Raw genomic sequence first — 23,311 nt, 5'->3', positions numbered from 1 at the left:
AGTCCAGTCAGGTAACATAGGCTCTGTGTGGCTGAGGAGACATAATCCCGCAATGGAGAGATAAGCAGCGGTGGGAAACTGTGCTGAGCTAGAGCAGATATTAAGGATAAATGACTGGGAAAGAATTTAGGCTCTAATCCAAGAAAACAGAGACAGGTAAAAATATTGGGCAAATGATCAAATCTAGGATCTTTTTATTATACTATTTTTTTGAATTTTGGGTCATTCAGAGAATTCTTAGATGAACACTTCTGTCTCTCTCTCTCTCTCTCTCTCTCTTTCTCTCTCTCTCTCTCTCTCTGTCTCTCTCTCTCTCTCTCTCTCTCTCTGTCTCTCTCTCTTTCTCTCTCTCTCTCTCTTAAACATGCAAAAAACACACACACACACACACACACTTCAAAGAAAGACAGGAAATCACTAACTTTAAAACCACAGTTCTCCTTTTTAAGGCTGTGGATGAAATATATGTAGGGATTTTATTTTATGTGTTATAGTTGGCACAGTGTGCTCATGATTATTACAAATGCCTTGCATCTAGTGACAAAGTAACTAAATGGGACTTTTCCAAAACTGAAATAACTTTCCATCAGTAGAATTAGAAAACTACAGAAATAAGTGATAACAATGCCTTTGTGAGTCATGCTTCCAAAATACATCCCACGCTTATTGTTCTAAATTGCAGCAGAAAGCTACACACACCCTCCTTAACGGCTGGCTTCTGAAAATAAACACATCAGTTCACACACTCAAGTATGTGGATTAGGAAAAACAAAGACAGGTCAGAGCAAATGCATGGGCCTGGTGCATTGCCACAGGTGGGGCAAAGCTCTTTTGACAAAATAGATAGATTATTGAGGAGGGAAATAGAGTGGAAAACAGCCATAGAGCCTGCAATGACCACCAACACAAGCAAATGAATGTTTCCATTTTTAATGCTTCCACTTGTATACTGGTTTGACTTCTCCCATGCATAAGAATTATATGAATAAGTCACCACACACACACACACACACACACACACACACACACACACACACTCTCTCTCTCTCTCTCAAGGTAAAACTTACTACAGTAAATAAATATGATAAATGTAGTGCCAGATCTGTTTTGGTAACTTGAGAACCTTCAGATTTTCTAAGAGTTGAAAATTTTTGCACTTTTGAAAATTTCTATTGTTGATCCAGTGGTTTTTTTCTTTCCTGGTTTGATCAGGTTAGAAGCAGCTGGATTACTTTCATTTGCATTGAACACTGGCTGACTTATTCACAAACTGAAGGAGGTGGGTAACTATTGTGATGGGAAACAGTCTCAGTAAGGCATGTAGGGAGAAAAAAAAGCTCAGGCTTCATTGAAACTAGAGAGATGAAAGTGGGCCTAGAGTGAAGACTGAATTTCCTAAAGGGCTGGCTTTTATTTCATAGAAAATGAGGAATAGAGGAATGCATTTTTTGGTAGACGAATGAAATGCATGAGCTATGCTTTCTGAAGTTTCCTAGTACAGAACACTAGAGGATTGATTTGGAAAGGAGAAATGGAAGAGCTAGTTACAAATTAGAAAGCACACTAACCAGTAACTAACTACTCTGGCAGTGAACACAAACTCAGATTGTATGTATGCTACAGGAAGGGAAAGTCAGGAGAGAGTTTCATTTAATATTGAAAATACCATAGAAGGCATATGCCTAATCAATCCCTAATATACAAAACTCTAATGACTACTTATCTGTATGTTGAAAGTATAAATGATGCCTATAGAAGATGATTTCTTCTTATTATGCTGCTAATTTAATTGTGAAATAATTTCTGACTCTTCCTATGAATGAGCCAGCAGCATATTACTTTAGGGAAGACATTGACTACTTACAGAAGGCTGACACTCTAGTGAAGCCCTGGTAGGCTGTCATTCTAACCATGAAAGAAAGTGTAGCAGGTTGTGTATTTTTTTCCCTTCTTCCAGGTTTTGTTTTTTTTCTTTCTTCGTGATGCCTGTCTATTCATACTCCCTGCTTTTTCAAATGTTTTAAACTATAACCCAGTCCCCTATTCCTATCCCTCCTATTTCCATTTAGTAACATTAAATTAAATTTGCCTAATTTTGCCTCTATTGTCTTCATTGACACCTACATTTTTTTGTTAAAAATCACTTTTCTTTCTATTCCTTACAATATCTTTTCTCCTTCACTTGTGAGTCTGAAACAAACTGATTGCAACCTAGTGTCGAGATCAAAACACTCATATTTGGCTAGTCCCCAGTAACTGATTATTTAATAAGACACTAATTTGCATGTTCTGTGATAATCATTTAGAATTACCTGACTTTAAATAAAGATTATCGTAGATATTATGGGAAGGCCTTATTTAATGAGTTGAAAGTATTAAGGACAAAAACTCAGATTTCCTTAAAGAGGAAGATTTGTTTCATTTTTATTGTCGGTATAATGTATAGAGGGGTTACAGGTAGTAGGTGCATTACTTCTCACACATTGATACCCCTTCTCATGCTTTTTGTCCCCATTCCCCTACCCCTATCCCCTCCTAATCATCTTATTTCCCCCCTTCCCTTTCCTATTTCAAATAAACAGCCAATTTTATCTCAAGACTCAAACATTAGTTTCTGATTATAGTGTCCAGCATGTCAGAAAGTTAGTATGTTTTGAACTTATCAGTCCTTATATGTGTGTGTAATCTACCATTTCCTCTTTCTTTTTCTCTCTTTCCCTTCCTTCTTTCCTTCTTTCCTTCTTTCCTTCTTTCCTTCCTTCCTTCCTTCCTTCCTTCCTTCCTTCCTTCCTTCCTTCCTTCCTTCCTTCCTTCCTTCTTTCTTTTCCTTGCTCTTTATTTTGTTTACTTTCTGTCTTTTGTCAAGTATCTGTGTTTATATGTCATCTTTTTCTCTAATATGTATCTATCATCTAGTTCCCTACTTAATCTCTACCTATCTTCCTTTAATCTATATTTCTATCTAGCTTACTTCCTATTTCTTTATCTATATCAACTTTCATATGTGTCTATATATCACTACTATCTATCTACATAGCTAATTAATCTATCATGCTCCTGATTATCATCATCATCATCATCATCATCATCATCATCATAATCATCATCATCATCATCTATCACATTCTGTTGACTACTAGTTATGCTTCTAGAGAAATATGACTGATACTAAGTTTTTCACATTATTTTATGGTGATGTTATTTTCTGATAGGTAGGCTTCAATTGAAGTGTACTTGCTTTTTGTGAAAATTTAAAGGAAACATAAGTTTGCCTTGATGATCTAGCTCAAAGGGCTTCCTAGCACCATGTGTTCCTATTAACTCTCATATTTTAAAACAAGGAATCTACTGGTAGAGTAAAAATTGTAGAACTGTTGAAGAGCTCAAAATGTCAGCAATGACTAAGTACAGAAAACTTTTCCTATAGCAGAGGCACAAAACACTGTGAACCTAGAAACTGGAGATTAGAATGAGAGAGATGCCACTGCTTAGCTCAGCTTCTTTATTACAAAGATAATGAAATAGTGGTCCAGGAGAAGTTAAGTGTGGTGCACAGAGCAACATTCATTGACATAGTAACATACCAATTTGAAATTTTTCACTTGAAGAAATTTTAATACTTTTCTCTATTTCTACCTATTTTGCTAGAGCATGTTATTTGTTTTGGCCTGCACAATATTTCATCATTTGAATGCAACAGAATAATTTGACTGAATAGTTATTTAGTCTATTTAAGATATATTCTGTTTTTACTATGTTCCCCTTCAACAGGAACTGTAATAAATATTTTGATAATAATGTCTTTGTACATGTTTATCATTTTTAAGGACTTGTTTGAAGAGAGAGGCTTTCTTTATCAAAGGTAGACACATAATTATCTTCTGGCAGGAAGTATATTTTGCCAGTTTATATTGATTGATACAAGATGAGGATAGCTGTTCCTTTCACCCCCACCTACCCTGAATATTTTCATTAGCAGACACTATTTTAAATGTAACGTTGTATTAATTTATATTATTCTACGAGAAGAAGTTCAACTTTATCTCCTCCCTCTTATTTTATTGACAGTTGTTTTTTCTTTATTCATTTTAATGTATTTTCCCCATGTTTCCCTTTGAGTTTATATTTTAGTGACTCACAGACATTATTTTATAAGATCTAATAGAGCACACAAAACAATTCCTAAACACATGGATGTTCTCATAATTCTGGATGTTGTTGTTGTTTGTGTGGCTATGATTGCTGATGTTATAGTGTCTGCTGCTACGTGCTGTCTCTTATTTAGGAAGAAACTACATTGTCACCACTGTCTGGGGTCCAGTAGTTTCTGTCAGAGCTGATCAGAAGATAAAAATGTATTTGTGTCTCTCCAGAAAAAAATGCATGAAAGCATATCCCAATTATGCTGTTGATTTTTAAATCTTTCATCTGCATCTTTTCTTTCCAGGCCCTATTCTCTCTGGAATAAAGTTAAGTGTGGTTTGTGCTTCAGGCTAATGTTTAATGGGATGCAAGCCACTCCAACTCTTTAGTTTTCTCTCTAACTAGACACTGGGATTCATCTTTTTCTTGAAAATTATGGGAAATGACCTCAGAGAATACATAAATTGCAAAGTGCTTCCTTTTTATATAACATTTTACATTTTTCCTGTTTTTTCATTCCCACTAGAAAGTGTGAAATTACATATCTTAAAATGAAATCTATGTAGCAGTTTTTTATCTTTTTAAATATTTAGCAGTATACAGTGTTTACTTTTTGTGTTTCATTCTTGAATATTGTGTTTTATAGAAAACTCTCAGGGAGTTTTCTTTTTTTCCTGTTTTATAGTGGACTTCAAACTCTGGTGTTTGTTTCATTCATTTATCAGCTGTGGTGGACTCATCTCCCCTACGGCACTTATGACTGGTCCACATGTCATCTAACTTTCAGTGAAGGATGGAGAGGATTCAAATATTTGGAATATTCCATGGAGAGGGATAACTGGAGATTATATATTAGAATCTATTGCATGAGTTATGGAAAAATTTTTTTTATCTTGCTTAGTATGATTTGTGACACATGTTAGATACCTAATGAAGATAGCTGCCTTCTGCATTATGTTATGATTTTCTAGAGAATAGAACCAACAGTAGTTTTACATGCATGCACACATGCAAGCTTTTTAAGGAATTGAGAACAAGCTCAAGTAAGTGTGGAGAAGCATAGTTGACATTTGCATGGTAGGCTAGCATACTAGAAATGTAGCTCAAAGTTAATACAGAAGTCTTGAATCAGATCCGTAGAGCAAACTTCAAGCTTTATACTCAGGTAGAATTTCTATGTTCTATTCCATGTTCCAGTTTCCAGACTTAGTTTTCTTACCCTACAAAACCTCAGGATTTTTCTACATTTTTTTAAAATCGCAATACTTTCAACTGATTACATAAGGCTCATCTAATTTCTCATAGGACTGGCATATTTATATAAAGTAAACCAATTATAGATAACAATCACATCATCCAAATAACTTCACAGCAACATGCAGACAAGTACTGGACCACCCAACTGAATAGATTAGACCACTCAAACTGACCTAGAATTAGCAATCAGGCTTTCTACTTACACTCCTTTCCTATGTGGAAAAAGGAAAAGAGGTATTCTGGAAACCACAAATCTTCTCCTATGTTAGAGTCAGGATCTCAGTTTCACAAACTTAAACCATTTAATAAATATCTACCTGAAAGCTTCAGGAACAAGATATACAGTGTGACTTAGAAGGTGAGGACAGCAAAAAAAGAAGCAACATCACCTTCCTACTTTGGCTTAGTTCTGCCAAACTTTGTGTCATCACAGTAGTAAGCACAGTGGTAGGATAGAAAAGACCCAAGAATGAATGGCCCCTTCAGTGTGCTTCCCTAATATGAAGTGGAAGTATTATGGGATGAGTAAAAAAAAAAAGCTAGGCCTATTGTGGTTCTTTGGGAGAAGATTTAGTGGGCAGTAAGAAATGTTCAGATCCTTCCTGAGATTCGTATCCAGTACACCACTATGAACCCACACCCAGGATGTTGTAGACTGAGAATGGTTGACAGAGAAAGTCTCCATAATATTAGGAGAAAGGCTCGAATGTAACAGAACAGTCACTCAGGTGTTGGTGTTGAAGTTGCTTAACCTTTTAGCTGTACTAGGTATTTAGACATGTGGGAAGATAATAACATCAACCCCCAACTTATTAAATAGGGCAAATGAGTTTAAAAGATGATAAGATTTTAAATCCATGTCAATCAGCAAATTTCAAGTACAGCACTATAATTAGAAACTCGTGATTACCTGTAGAATATCCTTGTGGGCAAAATTAATGCATATTGAAAAATTTTAGCATTTATTTTAATCTCAGTTATAGCCTTGTTCAAAAATGAATTGATTTCTCCATTCAGAGACTGATGAGTTACTTACCTATAAGGTAGATTCTCACAGAGATGGATATTTTTGTATATTTTCCAAACTCGGTGTCTATTTTTTTTAGGTCGAGGTTAACCATTGAAATTAGGAGGCTAGATGAGTGACTTAGGAGGTCTCCAAAGTATAATTTGTAAAGGGAGAACATAAATAACTGTACTTCCAGGGAGCTGAGATGGCTACTGGCTTTATTAGATCATGTCACTCTGCTGTATATTTTTGGTAAGCTGTGTTTATGTGTTATGAGTACATTTCTCATGTGAGTAAGATAACAGTTTTCCGTTAGATAAGTAGAAACACATCCCATAGCTAATTTCCCAGAAGGGTTTTCCTAGGACCTGAATTTAGATAGGCAAGGCATTTGCTAATGTACATAAATCACTACTACCTTTTGAGATATATCTTTTTACCGCTTATTCATCTTGAACAGCAGAAAGAAAATATACAGTAATCCCCTTTATTGGGTGAAAGTTTCTGCTTTTAAAGTTAATGAACTACTAAAACATTGATTGTAGTAATGAATACATCAGTAGGCATAGCTAAAAGTCAATAGGCATAGGTAAAAGTCATTGAACTGTACAAGTTAAATGGATGAATTGTATGGTATGTGAACTATGTCTTAGTAAAACTATTTTTTAAATGAAAGAACTAGCCCAGAATCATGTCTAATTCTCTAATAATCAACCCTTTTTCTTCATGTAATGTTGTTCTATGGCTGGGCTTCTTGTATTCAGCCAAGCGGGATGTTGGATTTCTAGAGCAACAATGGAACTAAAATCTTGGTTAAGGTTTAGAGATTGAATTTGGTTAGGCAGTAAGTTACTATATCTAAACTGATTTATTTCCAAATTAGACCCCAGGACTAAGATTTTGAAGAAAATAAGTTAATCAGAGAAGAGATACAAAAATAATAAAATATTTATTAGAGTAAGTTAACCACTTGGGTGAATGATACTCAGGCTCGTGTGAGCCCTTTAAGAGGCATATTCAGAGAATTTTCCTCTGGAAGGGTGAAACTGTTCCTCATAGGTAGAAAATTTACCCCCAGGAGTGGGAGATGCCCTAGAGTACTGAATGATAAATGTGCTCTGTTAAGCAAGTTTCTATAGAGCTAGAAAAAGACCTTATATTCCAGGAAATATAAGAGTAGTATAATAGCTAGATGTAAAGGAGTTTCCCTGAATGTACATAGGCGACCAGTGTTTTTATACCTAGGCACATTTCTTTGAGGCTCAATTAATAGAAAACTAGATTTTTCCTTTATTATTAGTGAAAATCTCTGTTAAGGAATTAATCTTGCTATTTTCCCCCCAGCAAGAATAAAAAGTACTCCAACAATAGTAGGAGGAAACCAGGAGTGGAATTGTGTTTCTATGAGTGGCAATGAGTAGATGACCTGGCAACCTTAGTAGACTCAAGAATTACGAGTCACAGAAAAGGCCAATATGCAAATCTCACTCCCCAAAACCAGGAAATTTCTTTCCAAGATGACTCTGCTTTCAGTAATTCCAAGCAAAGAAATCAGAGCCAATAGAGGGCAGTGGAATTTCACTCATTCTACTTGATAGGTTGAAGTCCGTGATGAATATTCATTGACAATTATTGATCAATAAGCTACTTTTCCTATCTCTTAAACTAGGGTTGAAACTAAAATTAAACATTTTTCTCTTAGAAGAATGAGAACTGCCACCAACCTGTCCAACCACCACAGAATGCAGCTCATTTCAGAAGAAAATTTCCATAGATATTTCTTCAAGGATTCTCTCTCTGTAGGCCTCTCCATCCCATGTCCAATATTTGTAGTCCCTAATGGCCAAGTAGAAGACTTAAGACACAGACAAAAAATACTTCATTTCTCGAAATTTCATTATTTAAATAGAATGATTTTTCAGTCTTACTGTGATCAGACAGGACAGACAGGACACTGGCACTAACTGAAGATTTATTTTATGGCTGTAATATTGGCTCTGAATTCTCCTAAAAATAATCCCATCCATACCATGAAGTTACAGCTTAACTTTTTAAATTTTTTTGTTTATTTATTTTGTTATTGTTAGGGTGATGCACAGAGGGGTTTCAGTTACATTCACCAAGTAGTGTGCACATTATTTCTTAAGTATTTTTACCCCTTCCCATGTTTTTCTTCTACTTTTCTTCTCCTAACCCCTCCCAATAATCTTGTTTTTCTCATTGAATATAATGACTCTATGTCCCATCTTTCCCCTCTCCATTTTTCTACCACTCTCTTGGTGCACCCTCAGTGAAACACATTTCAGCTTAATAACCTTGATCTAAATTAAATTTGGAGCCCTTTTAAGTTTGTAATTAAATTATTTTGTTGGGTGGTGAATATGGGTAACAGTAGATAGTTAACAAGCTTTCCAGAAGCAAGAGCTAGCTTAGATAGTCCAGAAGATTGTTTTTTTCTTTATCAATCTATTTTACTTTTTGCTTTATTTCTTTTGTCTAGGCAATGTAAAGTAACATTTAGTTATAGATACATACACAGATGTTTATATATACACATATATATATAAGTTCAGTGCAAAAATATTCTGAAAATATTATTCAAGATCAACATTTTAGGAAGCTCTCGCATTATAAAATATCTTATCTATTTCTTTGAAGTTCCTTAATGAGTATGTATTAACTGTCTTCTTTAAAATACGCTTTTTTAAATATATTTGGGGTGTGTGTGTATGTGTGTGTGCATGTATACCAATCCCTGGGGCTTGAACTCAGGTCCTGGGCACTGTCCCTGATCTTTTTTGTTAAAGGCTAGTGTTCTACCATGTGAACCACTTCCCTACTTCCAGGTTTTTGGTGATTAATTGGGAGATGAATATCATGGATTTTTCTGTTTGTCTGGCTTTGAACCATGTTCCTCATATTTCAACCCCCTGAGTAGCTAGAAATTGAGACATGAGCCATTTGTATCACCACTGATGACTGTTTTCTATTTTCTATCATTTTGCTTCTCCATACAGATTAACATGTTCTATCCCTGTTTTTTGCTAAATGCACACAATCTTTACATTCAAGTGGTGAAAATGGAAATTGTCCTCATATTACTCATATTACTGTCCTAGACCTCATATTCTTGTGTTTCTACTTGTTCTCAGTATTAAGTAGGATTGCTATTTATAAGATTTGTGAATTTTGAGACATAATTTAAATACAAACTGCCTTTACTCAGGACAAATTTCCCTGTTCTTTGGATTACTGATTTTGGAAGCTGGGATAGAAAAATACCCTTCAAAGTAGAGTGTTTTTTATGCGGTCTCTCAGACTTCCCTAATGAGTTTTGGCAGAATGGTTTGAAAGCCAGTGGAAAGATGAAAGTGGCTTTTACTTGTGGTCTTGGGAGAAGAGCCTTCCAAACACAAATTACTTTCTTTTCTCTTTCTGAATGAGAATTCAGTGCTGAAGAAAGGGTCCTTGAAGAACATTGTCTCAAAAGTACAGGGCATAAGGATTAGAGAAAAAAAATCTGCCTCTTACCATGTGATATACCTTTTATTTAGAAGATTTCCACTTTGCAGACCAAAGAAGCAGTTTTCTGTGAGTGACCAGAGAGACTTGAAATCCTCAGCAACTGTTCTGACATAACATGTTCGATACTTGAAATGCTGGTGGAAAGCAACACTTTGCTGAACTCCAGGAGCTAGACAACCTCAGAATTTTCTGACGTATGTGAATAAATGTGCTTCCTATTAAATACATGCTAAACATATGAAATATGTTGATATGTATGTATATTTATAGTATAAGCAATTATAGATTTATAGCTATAACTCTCTATCTATCTATCTATCTATCTATCTATCTATCTATCTATCTATCTTTTTACTTTGAAAAATAATTTTGGATGAGCCAGTAGCCAGATACTCCTGAGAACTCTGACTTAAAGCATATTCAAGTATGAAATATTTCTGAAAACCAGAATGACATTAGTTTAGAAAGAAGATGAAAAGCAGTGAAGAGTTCTTATCTTCCCATTGTGAAAGTACTTGTAGATATAAGCTGATCTGAAAATCAGAGACTCAGAGGCCTGAAAATGTGAATTGATGTCCTCATCATCCCCCAGACTCTTTTACTTCTGTCTTGATATCCTCTGGCTTCAGTACTGACAATGGAATTTAGGTTCCCAAGTCATTCATTAGATTCTCCTGTTCAGATTTTTTTTTACATTTTTACTTTTTAAATTTTATTGTGATTAATAGAAGGGTTACATTATATTCACTAGATAGAAGGTGCATAACTTCACAAACATTGATACCCTTTCTTATGACATGGTACACATTTCCCCCCATTCCCCTCTGCTTATCTTGTTTTCCCCCTTCCCTATCCAATTTCAAATAACCAATTAAGCACATATAAAATATATCAGATAACAAGGTGAAATAGTGTAACAATATGAGATAACCAAGAGATGGCAAAAGAGATGAGAGATAACATAGTACATTAAGGACAACAGTCACTCATTATATGGCTTTTGTTTCCTTCTCCTGGAGGTCCTTACATTTAGTGTCATACTATTTGGCCTAATGTCTCTAGATTTTGTTCTATTGTAAATCTCTACTAGAAGAGCTCAAAGTTTCTACTGATTAGTCTCCTGTTCAGATTTGTGTAAGAAATTACTTGTTTCTACAAACAAAGGGCTATTTGAGTCATAATGGAAGCCCTATGATATAGTTTCAACATATTTCATTCCATGCCTGATTGAGTCTGTAGCTCTATCTGTTGGTAAGGTAATTGTGTCTATATGCAGCGAGGTGTAAACCACTGCAGGGAATGGGAGATGCCAAAGGTTTGTGTTGGAACGTATGCATACAATATAAATATCAATTCTCTTCTTTAAGTGGTTTCTCATTGAAAGTGCTACATGAAGATTCACATTGGCCAAAATGTTGTGGAAAATTTAACAGAAAAATTAATACAAATGGTCTATACACATATGACTACATGGTTAAGAACACAGACCTTAGTGAAAAACCTGATACGTCACTTCCCTGCTGGGTACTCAATACAGCTCACATATCCTCTTTGAGATGTCTAAGTACTGACCTAGAAAATGAAGATCATGATGAACTCTCCTTTAGAAGGTGATGGTGAAAGTTTAAATGGATTAATGCATGCACTTATGTTCTGTGAATGACTCGGAATAAATACTGGGAGGAGCTGCAGCTAAAATGCTAGCTCTTATTACTCAGTAGCCCCACTATGTCTAACTGTTATCAGGTGGAAATAGGCTTTATCCTCACTTACTCTTTGGGCCCTGATTCAGTGAAAAAAGTCTGCATCAAGCCAGGCATGGTGGTTCACACCTGCAATCCTAGCTACTCAGGAGGCTGAGATCTGAGGATCAAGGTTCAAAGCCAGCCCGGGCACCAAAGGACCAATTAACCTCTAGAAAATGAGAAGTGAGGCTTGGCTCTAGGGTAGGGTGGTAGTCTAGAGCTGAAGAGTTCAGGGACAGCGCCCAGGCAGAGTACAAGCCCCATGACCCACAAAAAAAAGGAAAGAAAGAAAGAAAAAAAGAAAGAAAGAAAGAAAAAGTCTGCATCAACAAGAAAACTGTGCAGCCATTCATGTAACACTGTTATCTTTCCGAAGCTGTCACCATGCTATTTTCTCCCAAATGTGTACAACTCAGCAAAACTCTTGTTTGGTGTAGGACAAAATATAACTCTCCTGACAGAGATTTCTGTTGTATTACTATTGACATATCCAGTGGGATGTTTATGTATGGAACCATTCCTATCATCTCTTCATCAACCAGACATATTTTATCATATTATAACCTATCTGTAGAGAGGTGTTCTTAATTGTTTTTTGTCTGCGGGGAACTAAAGTTTGGATAATAAGTGAACAAATGCCAGAAAGGAGAAAGGAGCTTTGACTCAGCAATGAGACATCTCTGCTGTTTGGTGATCTTTACGAAAAGGCTGGCTTTGCCCTTAATCTCTGACTTCTTTTGGTATCTTTCTGTCCAGTCAAGTCCAACATCTTTTAGATGATCTATGAATGCTTCCAAGAAACATATCAAGTTATCAGCTGTTTTCTCTATGTATTATTATTCCATATTTTGGAAGAATGTAGTAAGGGAAAGATGCACTGTCTTTATATAACAGATTTAAGTTTTGAGGGAAAAATTAAACTCATTAAATTCAAATTCTGCTTCTGTGTTTTGACTTGTTTTTAGCTTGATTTCTATCTGCTATAGATCTCAACAGCTGTGCTCTTGTGTGTATCTCCTTGACATCAATGCTTTTAATTTTTATTTATTCATTTGACATAAAGCACATGCTGCCAATAAGGGGCAACTTAATGGAAAGAATAACATTAAGGCAAATATAGGTATGCATGCTCAGAGTGTTGTTGTTGTTGTTTTGTAAGAGCATGAGAATTTTTATTATAGGCTCGAGCCTAGACTCACAACTGATACTAACACAGCAGGTCTGAGTTGAGAGTCCTGACTTCCTATTGTACAGGGTTTTAGTAGGGTTTGGGCAGCTTTAGTCACAAGTTTTGCTCAAGAGTTTTTATAGAGTTAAATTTCATATTACCATCTATATGCTATGAGCCATTTTATATTACTTTCTATTTGAGCAAATAGAGTTTTTTCTGGGTGTTTTTCCCAGTAGAAGGTTTATTCTTGACAATAGACCTGCTAGTCTTCCTATGAGTATGATTCTGAAGCTACCTCAAGAAAGCTCATATTCCTGGCTATAGTGGCTACTATAATCGTAGCTACTCAGGTGGCTGAGATCTGAGAATTATGGTTCACAGCCAGGAACGTCTATGAGATACTTGTCTTCAATTAAGCATCAAAAAGTGAGAAGTGGAGCTTTGGCTCAAGTAGTCGAGAACTATCCCAGAGCAAAATAGAAACAGGGATAGCACCGAGGACCTGAATAGCAACAGCAAACCCATATTGCACTCAATTTGTAGTAAGCTAGACCAAATCAAACCTCAGCATACCTTAAATATTGGATTAGTTGACTCTGCCTGGTTTTAAGTTGTTGACTCAGAACTACTCCTGCTCTGTATGACAGAGCATTATATGTATATATGTAATATATAATTATAATATAATCCCTTATATATAGTATATATAATCCCTTATCAGTAATGTGTTCTAGATTAAATTTTGCCAGAGAGGCATGAGTGCAAAATTTTAATGAAAATAAGATGTTAAAAATGTCCTATTACTTCTCCTGCAATAGAAGAAGATGGATAGATGTTAGGAAGTTCCCATGGGGAATTCTATGTGTATTCCTCACTTTCTTGCTGCAGGCAGCTGATATCCCTCCTGGCAATTTCTCAATGTTCTGGGGAGTATGCCGACTCTAAGGTGTAGTAATACATTAGAGAAGTGGAAGGAGCTTTCCTGGACTTTATTCTCTCATCTTTTTCATTGGTCACTTCCCTGTATTGAATCCCTGCTTCCTTCCAAAGCTTAAATTACTTATGCCTTTGCTGACCAAACTATCTTAGCTACCTTGATATTAACCAAGATTAATTCACAGTGAACTCTTTCAAGAATATTGTGAAAATTTTGGATTCTCATTCTTAAAAAAGAAAAGAAGGGTTTGCACATCCCACCTAGTCTAGGAAGACTTTTCCTTGCAAGTAAGAGAGATTATCACCAGTAAATATAGTCTGTTCACATATGCATACATGGCAATGTTATTTAAACTATCTCAGGAAATATTGGCACCATGTTGATTTCTGCTGGGTGCTGGTGACTTGTGCCTGTCATTCTAACAGCCCTAGAAGTTGATATGTGAAGATTGCCAGTCTGGGTAGAAAAGTCCTTGAGACTTATCTCCAATTAACCAGGAAATTAAGAGGAAAAAGTCAAGTAAGAGTGAAAGGCCCAGAGTTCAAAACCCAGAACTGGTACAGAGACACAGAGACACAGACACAGACACAGAGAGACAGACAAACAGACACACACACACACACACACACACACACACACACACACACACCAGTCACAGATAAACAGTCTCTATCTCCCTGTCTTTCTACCACACACACACACACACACACACACACACACACACACACACACACACACCCCAGTCACAGATAAACAGTCTCTTTCTATCTCCTTGTCTATCACACACACACACACACACACACACACACGCACAGATAGTCTCTCTCCCTGTCTCTCTCTCTCTTTCTATCCCCCCCACACAGTTGATTTTCTATAATAACTTAGAACTTTGGATAATCTCTAAAAGCCAGAAGATCTGGTACACGTCTCATAGCCTAGATACTTATGTGGTGGAGGTAGGAGGATATCCATTTGAGACCAGTCTTGGCAAAAGCCTAAACCCTATATAGATATGAACTAAAAGTACAAAAGACAAGGGGATATGGTTCAAGACTGAGTGCTTGCCTAGAGGAGTTCAAGGTTTTGAGTTCAAATCCTAGCACAATAAAATAAAATCAACCAGGCCAGTACTCCTCTATCCTAGCGGTTGGCTTGTGAGGACCAACTTATTCTATCCTCACCTTATCCTGCTTCCTTTCGCAGCCATGTCATTGATCATGTACACTCTAAAGATACATAGTAGAGGGTTATTGTTTTGAACCCATGCCTCTACCAAAAATGTTCAAATTGTAAAGGGAAATGAGCAGGTTTCAGAAAATAAGGAAGAACGCTGTTTGGTGTAGAATATTTCCACAAAGTTACTACTTACCCTTTTCATTCTTCACTGATTTATTTGTTTATGTCCTTATCTCAGTTGATGAGAACTGGTCTAGTCTCCAGGGCTGGTTTTTCCTTCTGATTTGGGTCACAGGGCCTTTGAAGAATATCATAAAAATTACTGGACACTGCCTTGGAAGATATGCAAGCACATAAACATAAGAGTATTCTGATCACAGTTTCTTTGAAGTCTTGTGTGTAACGAACTCTAATGAACCCCTTTGCTCTGGTGTTGTACTCTTTGAGCTAGAGGCAGATTCAGCAGCAGCAGGTTTGCCATGTGTCAGACACTCTGCAGATCTGAGAGGCTCTGAGGTGATGTCACTGTGGTTGGTCTGAGCAACGAGGTTTCAGTGTTCTTAGCTTTTCTCGGAACATGTAAATCTGCTGGACACATATTGAAAGGAGGAAAAAAAGGCTAATTCTCAGTCTCTGGTATTGTTAAACAGCTCCTATATGAGCGGCTTGGGTACATCTGTTCTTTCTCAGTGTTCATTTACTGAAATAGTCAGAGACAGGTAGGGAAGTCTGTGAAAGGGTCTCAGGTGTGAGTTGAAATGAAAAAAAACTTACGCCAAAAAAGAAGGAAGAGTATTGCCAGTGACTAGCAATATTATTTTTCCAGGCCTTCCCAGTTCTTTATAGCTGCAGCACAAAGAGCAGTGGTATATTGATGCCCCAAAGAAATTTTCCAATGTGTTGTCATCCTTGAAATCGTAGGCGTTGTCAGTTTTAGGCCCATCAGCTGGATGGTTTCCCAAGCTGACCATGAGTTGGGGAATTTGGGGTAGAAATGAATATCTTTAGTCACTATTTCTGATTTACTAAGCAGCATTAATCCCCTTTATAGTGTAGCTCTGTCCCAAGGTAAAGAGAAACCACAAGAGTTGCCATGGTAGAATTTATGTCAAATGAACAATTAGTTGGAAACAGTGCCTACTGCCAACATAGAGGTAGATGTTTTCTTTCATTGGTAGTCCATTATGAGTTAGGGGAAAAAAATACATGACTGCAACACAAAAGACATGTGTCCATGCCATTGCTTGATCTGGGCTTCAAAGACAGAATTGAAAGCTGAACTTCAATTGGTGTCAGATCAGTGGAAAGAAGTTCTCACAAATGTTATCACAGCCAGGGTCATTAATGTTCCTCTGGCTTTACCTTACATGGCAACCTCCACGTGCATGCCTTAATTAGTGCAGCGAGAACAGAGGAGACCGCTGAGGCCAAATGTGTGGAAATTTTCCAGAGAAGCATTTCCATTTTAAAGAGATCTTAAAACATTACCTGTATTAGTGCCTTTAAAAACTCTATTCCTGCAGGGGAAAAGGTAATTATAATACATTTTGATATGGTTGGCTTTTGTTTAAAAAAAGTTCCTTAGTTGACACCGCCTAATCACAAGGAATTATTTCATAATTATGCAATAATAATAGCCCTAAAATGGAAAGTTTTAAAGAAACCCTTCAGTAAAAATTAGCTCTTGCTGCTTGTATGTACTTACTAAATGGTCTTAAAGTAAAATTTTTAATGATTTATTTCTGTTAATTTCACAATTAAGCTTCTCACTCCTGAACCATCTAGTCATTAGTCAGCCATCATCTTTTGTTCTTCGACTTGTGACAATCTGGTAGAGTTATGTAAAAATGGACATGACATTTCCAACATACCTCAAAAACTTTCAGAATCTCTCTCTCTGGCTGACTCATTCAGATACAAGGAGGCAGGAGATGGAATTCTTCTGAATAATAACAATTGGACTTCTGGGTGACAAATGACAATGCCTTGAGGATCTAGCAGATGCCAGCCACCCTTTCCCCTGGGAGGGCATCGTCCTTAATGCCCACTGTGTTCCTTCACTAATAGACTTGCACCTGTCATTCCACTGGGAATGACAAGGTAAAAATATTTTTTTTCTGTTTCCATCTACTTCTGTTTCTTGTGATTTTCCCTCTTTTATACTGCCCCAAAGAGCAGATATTTTGCATCTGTAAAACCACTAAATGTAAAACCACTGCAATGTAAAACCACTGAAGGTCGGTTTTACATTGTTTTGGCTTTCAAGGAGTGTTTTAAACATTCCTGCTGATGATTTAGCATAAATTGTTCTTGTAATTAGCGTGGTTAATGAACTCCCCACCTATCTTTTAGTAGGCAATTATGAAGCTGGTGTATATTATTAGCAGGTACTGTATAATGATGAGAAGAGGCCTGGTGATTAAGGATTCCGTCCTCACGCCTTTAAGACCAAATCCCAGATGGTTTAATCATCATCAATGTCAACCTTTGCCATAGCTTCATTCTACATGCCATATATTATAATGCTACATTTACATTTCATCTTGACTTTGATATTTGCTCCTTCAGAATAGAGGTGCCCTGATTAGACAAGGCGACTGGCAGTTGAAAGAAGTGTTTTTAAAATATGCATGTACCATCAGCAATTTCCTGCTAGTAATTCTTTTTTCATTTTACTGAGTTCACCAAAGTCTTTTGTGTTTTGTTTTGTTTTGTTGGAAATAGTTAGGAATAGACAAGACAGTGTCCCCATGATAGGGACAAGGAGACAAGGAGGAGGAGGAGGAGGAGATCTCTTCATGCAGGGTGTGAAGTTACAGAGCAATTAAAATGCATAAAGACACTGTAGGTATATTTATATTTTGTGAAATCCTATTATTAGATTTCTATATTCAATCTATAATTATTGAAATCCTTTTCAACATACTTCTCCCTGGTCATTTTACGACAACTATTGTTCAAATAATATTAGTAAGTCATAGGTATTAGCAATCCTTTTCTGAAGCAACCATTTATTTAACATATTCACTTGTCATCTCTTTTTAAGTCATTGTAATAACAGATTGGAAAATAAAATAGGGGATCTAAAAGGTATATAAATAAAGAGAATAGTTCATGAGCTTCAAATTAGAAGCTTTACATAAGATGAACAAATGAGTAGTTTCCTTTAATGAGCAAAGGCTCTTGATCTCTTCAGTATACCTGGTAGACAAGACAAAACGTTTAGTATACAATCTCTGCCTTCTAGCATACTACAATTCTCATTCGAAAAACTAGTTGATTGTTTACAAAAAAAGACTTAAAAAGCAGATCTGAGAATATATTAATCAGATAAACACTAATATAAGCATAGTTTAATATAGTAATGGCTCACCAGTGATGCTACATATTTAGTGCTATGCATTCTAGAGAGAAAATACAGGATACTGGGCTTGGGCAATGTTAGCAAACACACACACACACATGCATGCATGTGTGCATGCCACCCCCCTCCAAAAAACCTAGCCCTTGTAACTGTAGACAAACTCTGTAGTATACAAGGTCAAAGGATTAAAACATAATGTGTGACCCATTCCAGGTTAGATTTTTGGATATGACAAGATTTTTTATTTTCAGGAGAAGGTTTATTAAGTGTTTACAGTTTTCTCAAATATCAAACATAATTATTTTGCAGCAGCTGTGAGTGTTAAGAAAATCACACTTATTAAGATGAGAGAATTTGATGTGGCATACAAGATTCTTGATTACAAATAAGAGAATCTGAACCTGGGCTAGCATCAAAGAAGAAACGTAAAAAATGTCTGATTGGTAGCTTATAGAATGGACAGGAGTTCTGAACTCAAAACTTGGGAAAAAGCATGTGTCTAGGGAACTCAGACTATCAAAGGTCTGCTGCTTAGAAATCATGTGTGTAACTGTTTCCAATAGATTTCTAGTGCTTCGATGCAGGGCATTTGACGGGTCCATCTCTGCTCTGAAGACTGAGTGAGGCTGTCTTCATTGTAATCATTCTTCAAGTTTTAGACCCAGAGCTTCTGATCGGCTCATCCTGTTTTATGCACCAGCTGGGAGAGACGAAGCATCTACGACTGTCAACGTTGATTTAGTGAATGGTGGCTAAGCCTTGACAGATAGAGAGATAGTCCACAAGGAATATGGAAATAAATAAGAGACATTGGATCACTAGAATCCTTAGTTATGGTGCATTTGTACATAGAAAATGTCCTATATTTATAAACTGTGTTGTTAAATAGCAACTCCTTTGTACAACTACTTAGAGATAATTTTAAAAAGTAGAGCAGAAAGAAAAGCAGATGTTTACTGGCCCCATTTCCTTGACCACAGTTGGAGAATTGGGATCATTTTATTCAGGAGCACAGAAAGTCCATTGTATGTGGGTTTGAATGCCTCATGTTGTTTAGCTGTGTGGAACCATTTCATTTTTCAGGATTTCATTCTCCTTTTCTTTTTCCTTTTCTCCTTTCTCCCTCACCTCTCCCCTCCCCTTCCCTTTTCCTCTCCTTCCCTCCCCTCTCTTCCTTTCTCCTTCCCTCCCCTCCTCACAATGCCAGTCCTGGGGTTTAAATTTTTGGCCTGGGTTCTGTCCCTGAGTTCTTTTGCTCAAACTAGCATTCTACCACTGGAGCCACAGCTCCATTTCATACTTTTTGGGTTGTTAATTAGAGTCTCACCTTCTTTCCTGGAGGTTGAGGAAGGGGGTATGGGCTGGCTTTGAGCTGCAGTCCTCCTCAGCCACGGGTGCCTAGCCATTCTCTTCTTTAAAAATGTGTAGTTCCCAGAGCCGGGAGTTTGGCCTAGTGGTTAAAGTGTTTGCCTAGCATGCATGAAGACCCGGGTTCGATTCCTCGGTACCACATGCATAGAAAAAAGCCAGAAGTGGTGCTGACGCTCAAGTGGTAGAGCTCTAGCCTTGAGAAAGTCCAAGGACAGTCTCAGGCCCTGAGCTCAAGCCCAGGACTGGCAAAAAAAAATGTGTGGTTCCTGATGTTCTGAAAATTAGGCGAGGGGTAACTATAAGGACTGGAAGCAGTAAGTACTGCAAACATAGAGAAATAACAATTGACTAGGATATTTCTTCAGTCTCTGCGGATTCCATAAACTTAATTTTAGATGTCTCCAATGGATCATTCTTGCAGCACCCTCTGTGATGTCTCTGAATAGAACATAGTAGGACAAAACTCACTACATGGTGGGATCTACAAAAGTTGATTTTGTTAAGTTGCTGATGAAATGATTTATCCCCCCCCCCACCTTTACCAGTGATTAAAGGAAAGGACTTGAAGGAATGTTATCACATACTTCAGTGGAGCCACTGGAGTAAATACTTGGAACTGAATTCAGAATGGTAATATAATGAGACCTTCCTGGGCATTCTGATCTTAAGACAGTGGAGAAGGCAAGTCTCTACAGAGACACCCTCAGACCACTTTTGCCATGTGATTCTGCTAATACTATGAACTTGCTCTCCATGGAAGCCTCTCACTGAACATATGCTTCCTGTCTTCAGAATTTTACTTGGCGGGTGCATGGGAAAAAAAAAACCAGCAAGGCACCATATCTCCATTTGTATTTGTTCCTTGGAATGGCATGGCTCTCTTCACTTGCAGTAGGTTTACATTATCTACTACAGGGGTCTCTCTGTATAGTAGAAACCTCATATGATGTTCTGCCAGAGCAGATGTGCCTTAAATGACAGCTTCAATGGCCCTTCCTGTAGCAAGCAATTCTGCACAAAGCAGGCTGTCAAGTGTCACAGTCACATCCATCAGCTTTCTGAGGATAGATGAGTGGCCTTCGCTCCACTAATGCCTGATTAAATTCTTTTTAATAGTTTATCCTTACAGTGGCTAGATCATTGGTGTCTTTGAAGGGGCCCCGTACATAATGAAATATAACCCATTACTGTCTACCCAAGGCTGGCAATGAGTTTTCCAGTAAGTTTTGTCCCTAATAAAAAGGTGAAGAGACAGTGAACTCCTACTTTGCAGAGACCTGAAAAGCTCTGAGAGCTGGCAGGTTCCCAATTTTGATTTTTATTCTAATTACATAGTGAAAACAATTCATAGAATTTAGTGTCTAATTTGAGATATTTTAATCTTAGTTTCATCCATTAATTTGTCAAGACCATGTTGAGAGAGACATTTGAAAGTAAGTTCTCCCTGTCAAGAAAACCCTTTCAAAGCCTTAAAGAAAAATCTATCTTAATCACATCTTCATTTTCCCCCATGCGCCTGAAGAAAGAGACCCATAGCACATGCAGAAGTTTGAACAGTAATTCTTACTTCAGAGAGCAACATATCCAGCTGGATGCAATTTAAATTCTTGCATACAATAAATGATTTCTGTATTTTATAATTATTTGCACAATGTTCAGGAACTCAAGTCCTGTAAAGTTCAGGTTGCTTATCTGTAAAGTAATAACTTGATCGTTAACCTCCTTTCTTTTTCCTTCCATTCTCTTCCTTTTTCTTCCCTCTCTCACTCTTCCCTCTTGCTCCTCTCTTTCTTCCTCTCCCCCTTTGGAGAACTGAGGTTTTGAACTTAGGGCCTCATGCTTGTTAGACAAGCTTTCTACAACTCGAGTTAAGCCCCTTGCACCTCTTTGCTTTGTTTACTGTTCAGATAGGCTCCTGTGCCTTATTTTCCAGGACCCGAATTCAGCTAACAATTCTACCTATACCTCCTAGTCCACTGGGGTTACAGATAGGAATTATTGTGCCATGATTTTTTTAGATGGGGGTCTGATTAAGTTTCCTGGCCCTGGTATCCTCAAACCTATCCTATCCTTAAACATCCTATCTCTACTTCTCAAGTATATAGGGTTGCAGGTTTGCACCACTATGTTGTACTGCCTTGATTTAAAAAAAAATTTTCACGACCAAAACATCTTGGTACTGGCATCAGAACAGGCCTGAAGACCAATGGAATACAACTGAGGATCCAGATATTAACCCACAGATCTATGGTAACCTAATCTTCGATAAGGGAGCCAAAAAAATAGAATCGAAGAAAGACAGCCTCTTCAACAAGTGGTGCTGGCAGAACTGGTTAAGCACCTGCAGAAAAATAAAGATGGATTCTTCTTTTTCACCCTGCACCAGGATTAACTCCAAATGGATCAAAGACCTTGAGGTAAAAGCCAACACACTGAAAACTTTACAAGAAAGAATAGGAGATGCACTAGGTCTCCTTGGCACAGGTCGAAACTGTCTTAATGACCAAGAATCACAACAAATCAGAGAAAGGCTGGATAAGTGGCACTGCATTAAACTGCAGAGCTTTTGTATGGCAAAGGACATAGCTAGTAAACTAATTAGGAAGCCTACAGAGTGGGAGAAGATCTTCACCAACCATACAACAGACAAAGGCCTCATATCTAAAATATATAAACAGCTCAAATAATTGAATCACTCCAAAACTAACCTCCAAAGTAACAACCATCCCATTAAAAGATGGGCCAAAGACTTAAAGAGAGTCTTCTCTGAAGAAGAAACAAAAATGGCCTATAGACACATGAAGAAATGCTCAACATCTCTGGTCATAAAAGAAATGCAAATCAAAACAACTCTAAGATTCCACCTCACTCCAGTTAGAATGGCCAGGATCAAGAAAACTAATAACAACAGATGCTGGAGAGGATTTGGCCAGGAGAGATCACTACTGCACTGTTGGTGGGAGTGCAAACTCGTTCAACCACCAGGGAAAGCAGTATGGCAGTTCCTCAAAAGACTAAACATAGAGCTCCCCTATGACCCAGGAATTCCACTACTAGGCATTTACCCAACTGTCCAGAAACAAGGACATACTAAATCCACTAGCACAACGATGTTCATTGCAGCACTATTTACCATAGCAAAGATATGGCACCAACCCAGATGTCCCTCAGTTGATGAGTGGATCAACAAGATGTGGTATTTGTACACAATGGAACTCTATGCTGCTGTCAGAAAAAAATGACATCGACCCATTTGTTAGGAAATGGAAAGTCTTAGAAAAAATCCTATTAAGTGAAGTAAGCCAGACTCAAAGGAACATAGGCTCAATGGTTTCCCTCATCTGTCATAATCAATAGAAACCTTGGGCTCTCCTAGCAGAGATTTGCAATAGAGCAAAACCTAGATACATAAGGCCATATAGTATGACACTAAATGAAAGGACCTCTAGGATATAGAAACAAAGCGATATAATGAGTGATAGTTGTCCTTAATATATTATGTTATCTCTCATCTCTTTTGCTGTCCCTTGGGTATCTCATATTGTTAAAATATGGTTATCTGATATATTGTATATATGCATTTTTGGTTATTTGAAATCGCATAGGGAAGGGG

The 23,311-nt window shown here is 37.1% G+C and overlaps 1 long non-coding RNA gene across 1 annotated transcript in view; it reads right to left on the bottom strand.

Annotated features, from left to right (window-relative positions):
- The window catches only part of LOC150056906 (uncharacterized), a 31,263-nt gene extending 15,822 nt beyond the window's left edge, over nucleotides 1–15,441 (bottom strand). Inside the window, exon 1 of the long non-coding RNA XR_016537019.1 lies at nucleotides 15,157–15,441. This is a non-coding gene — a long non-coding RNA (uncharacterized LOC150056906). The remainder of the gene's footprint in view (nucleotides 1–15,156) is intronic.
- Nucleotides 15,442–23,311: the final 7,870 nt, after the last annotated feature.

Source organism: Megascapheus bottae, chromosome 11 (assembly GCF_031878675.1).
Source record: "Megascapheus bottae isolate mThoBot1 chromosome 11, mThoBot2.hap1, whole genome shotgun sequence".
Lineage (NCBI taxonomy): Eukaryota > Metazoa > Chordata > Mammalia > Rodentia > Geomyidae > Megascapheus > Megascapheus bottae.
This window is presented reverse-complemented; position numbering and strand designations above follow the sequence as displayed.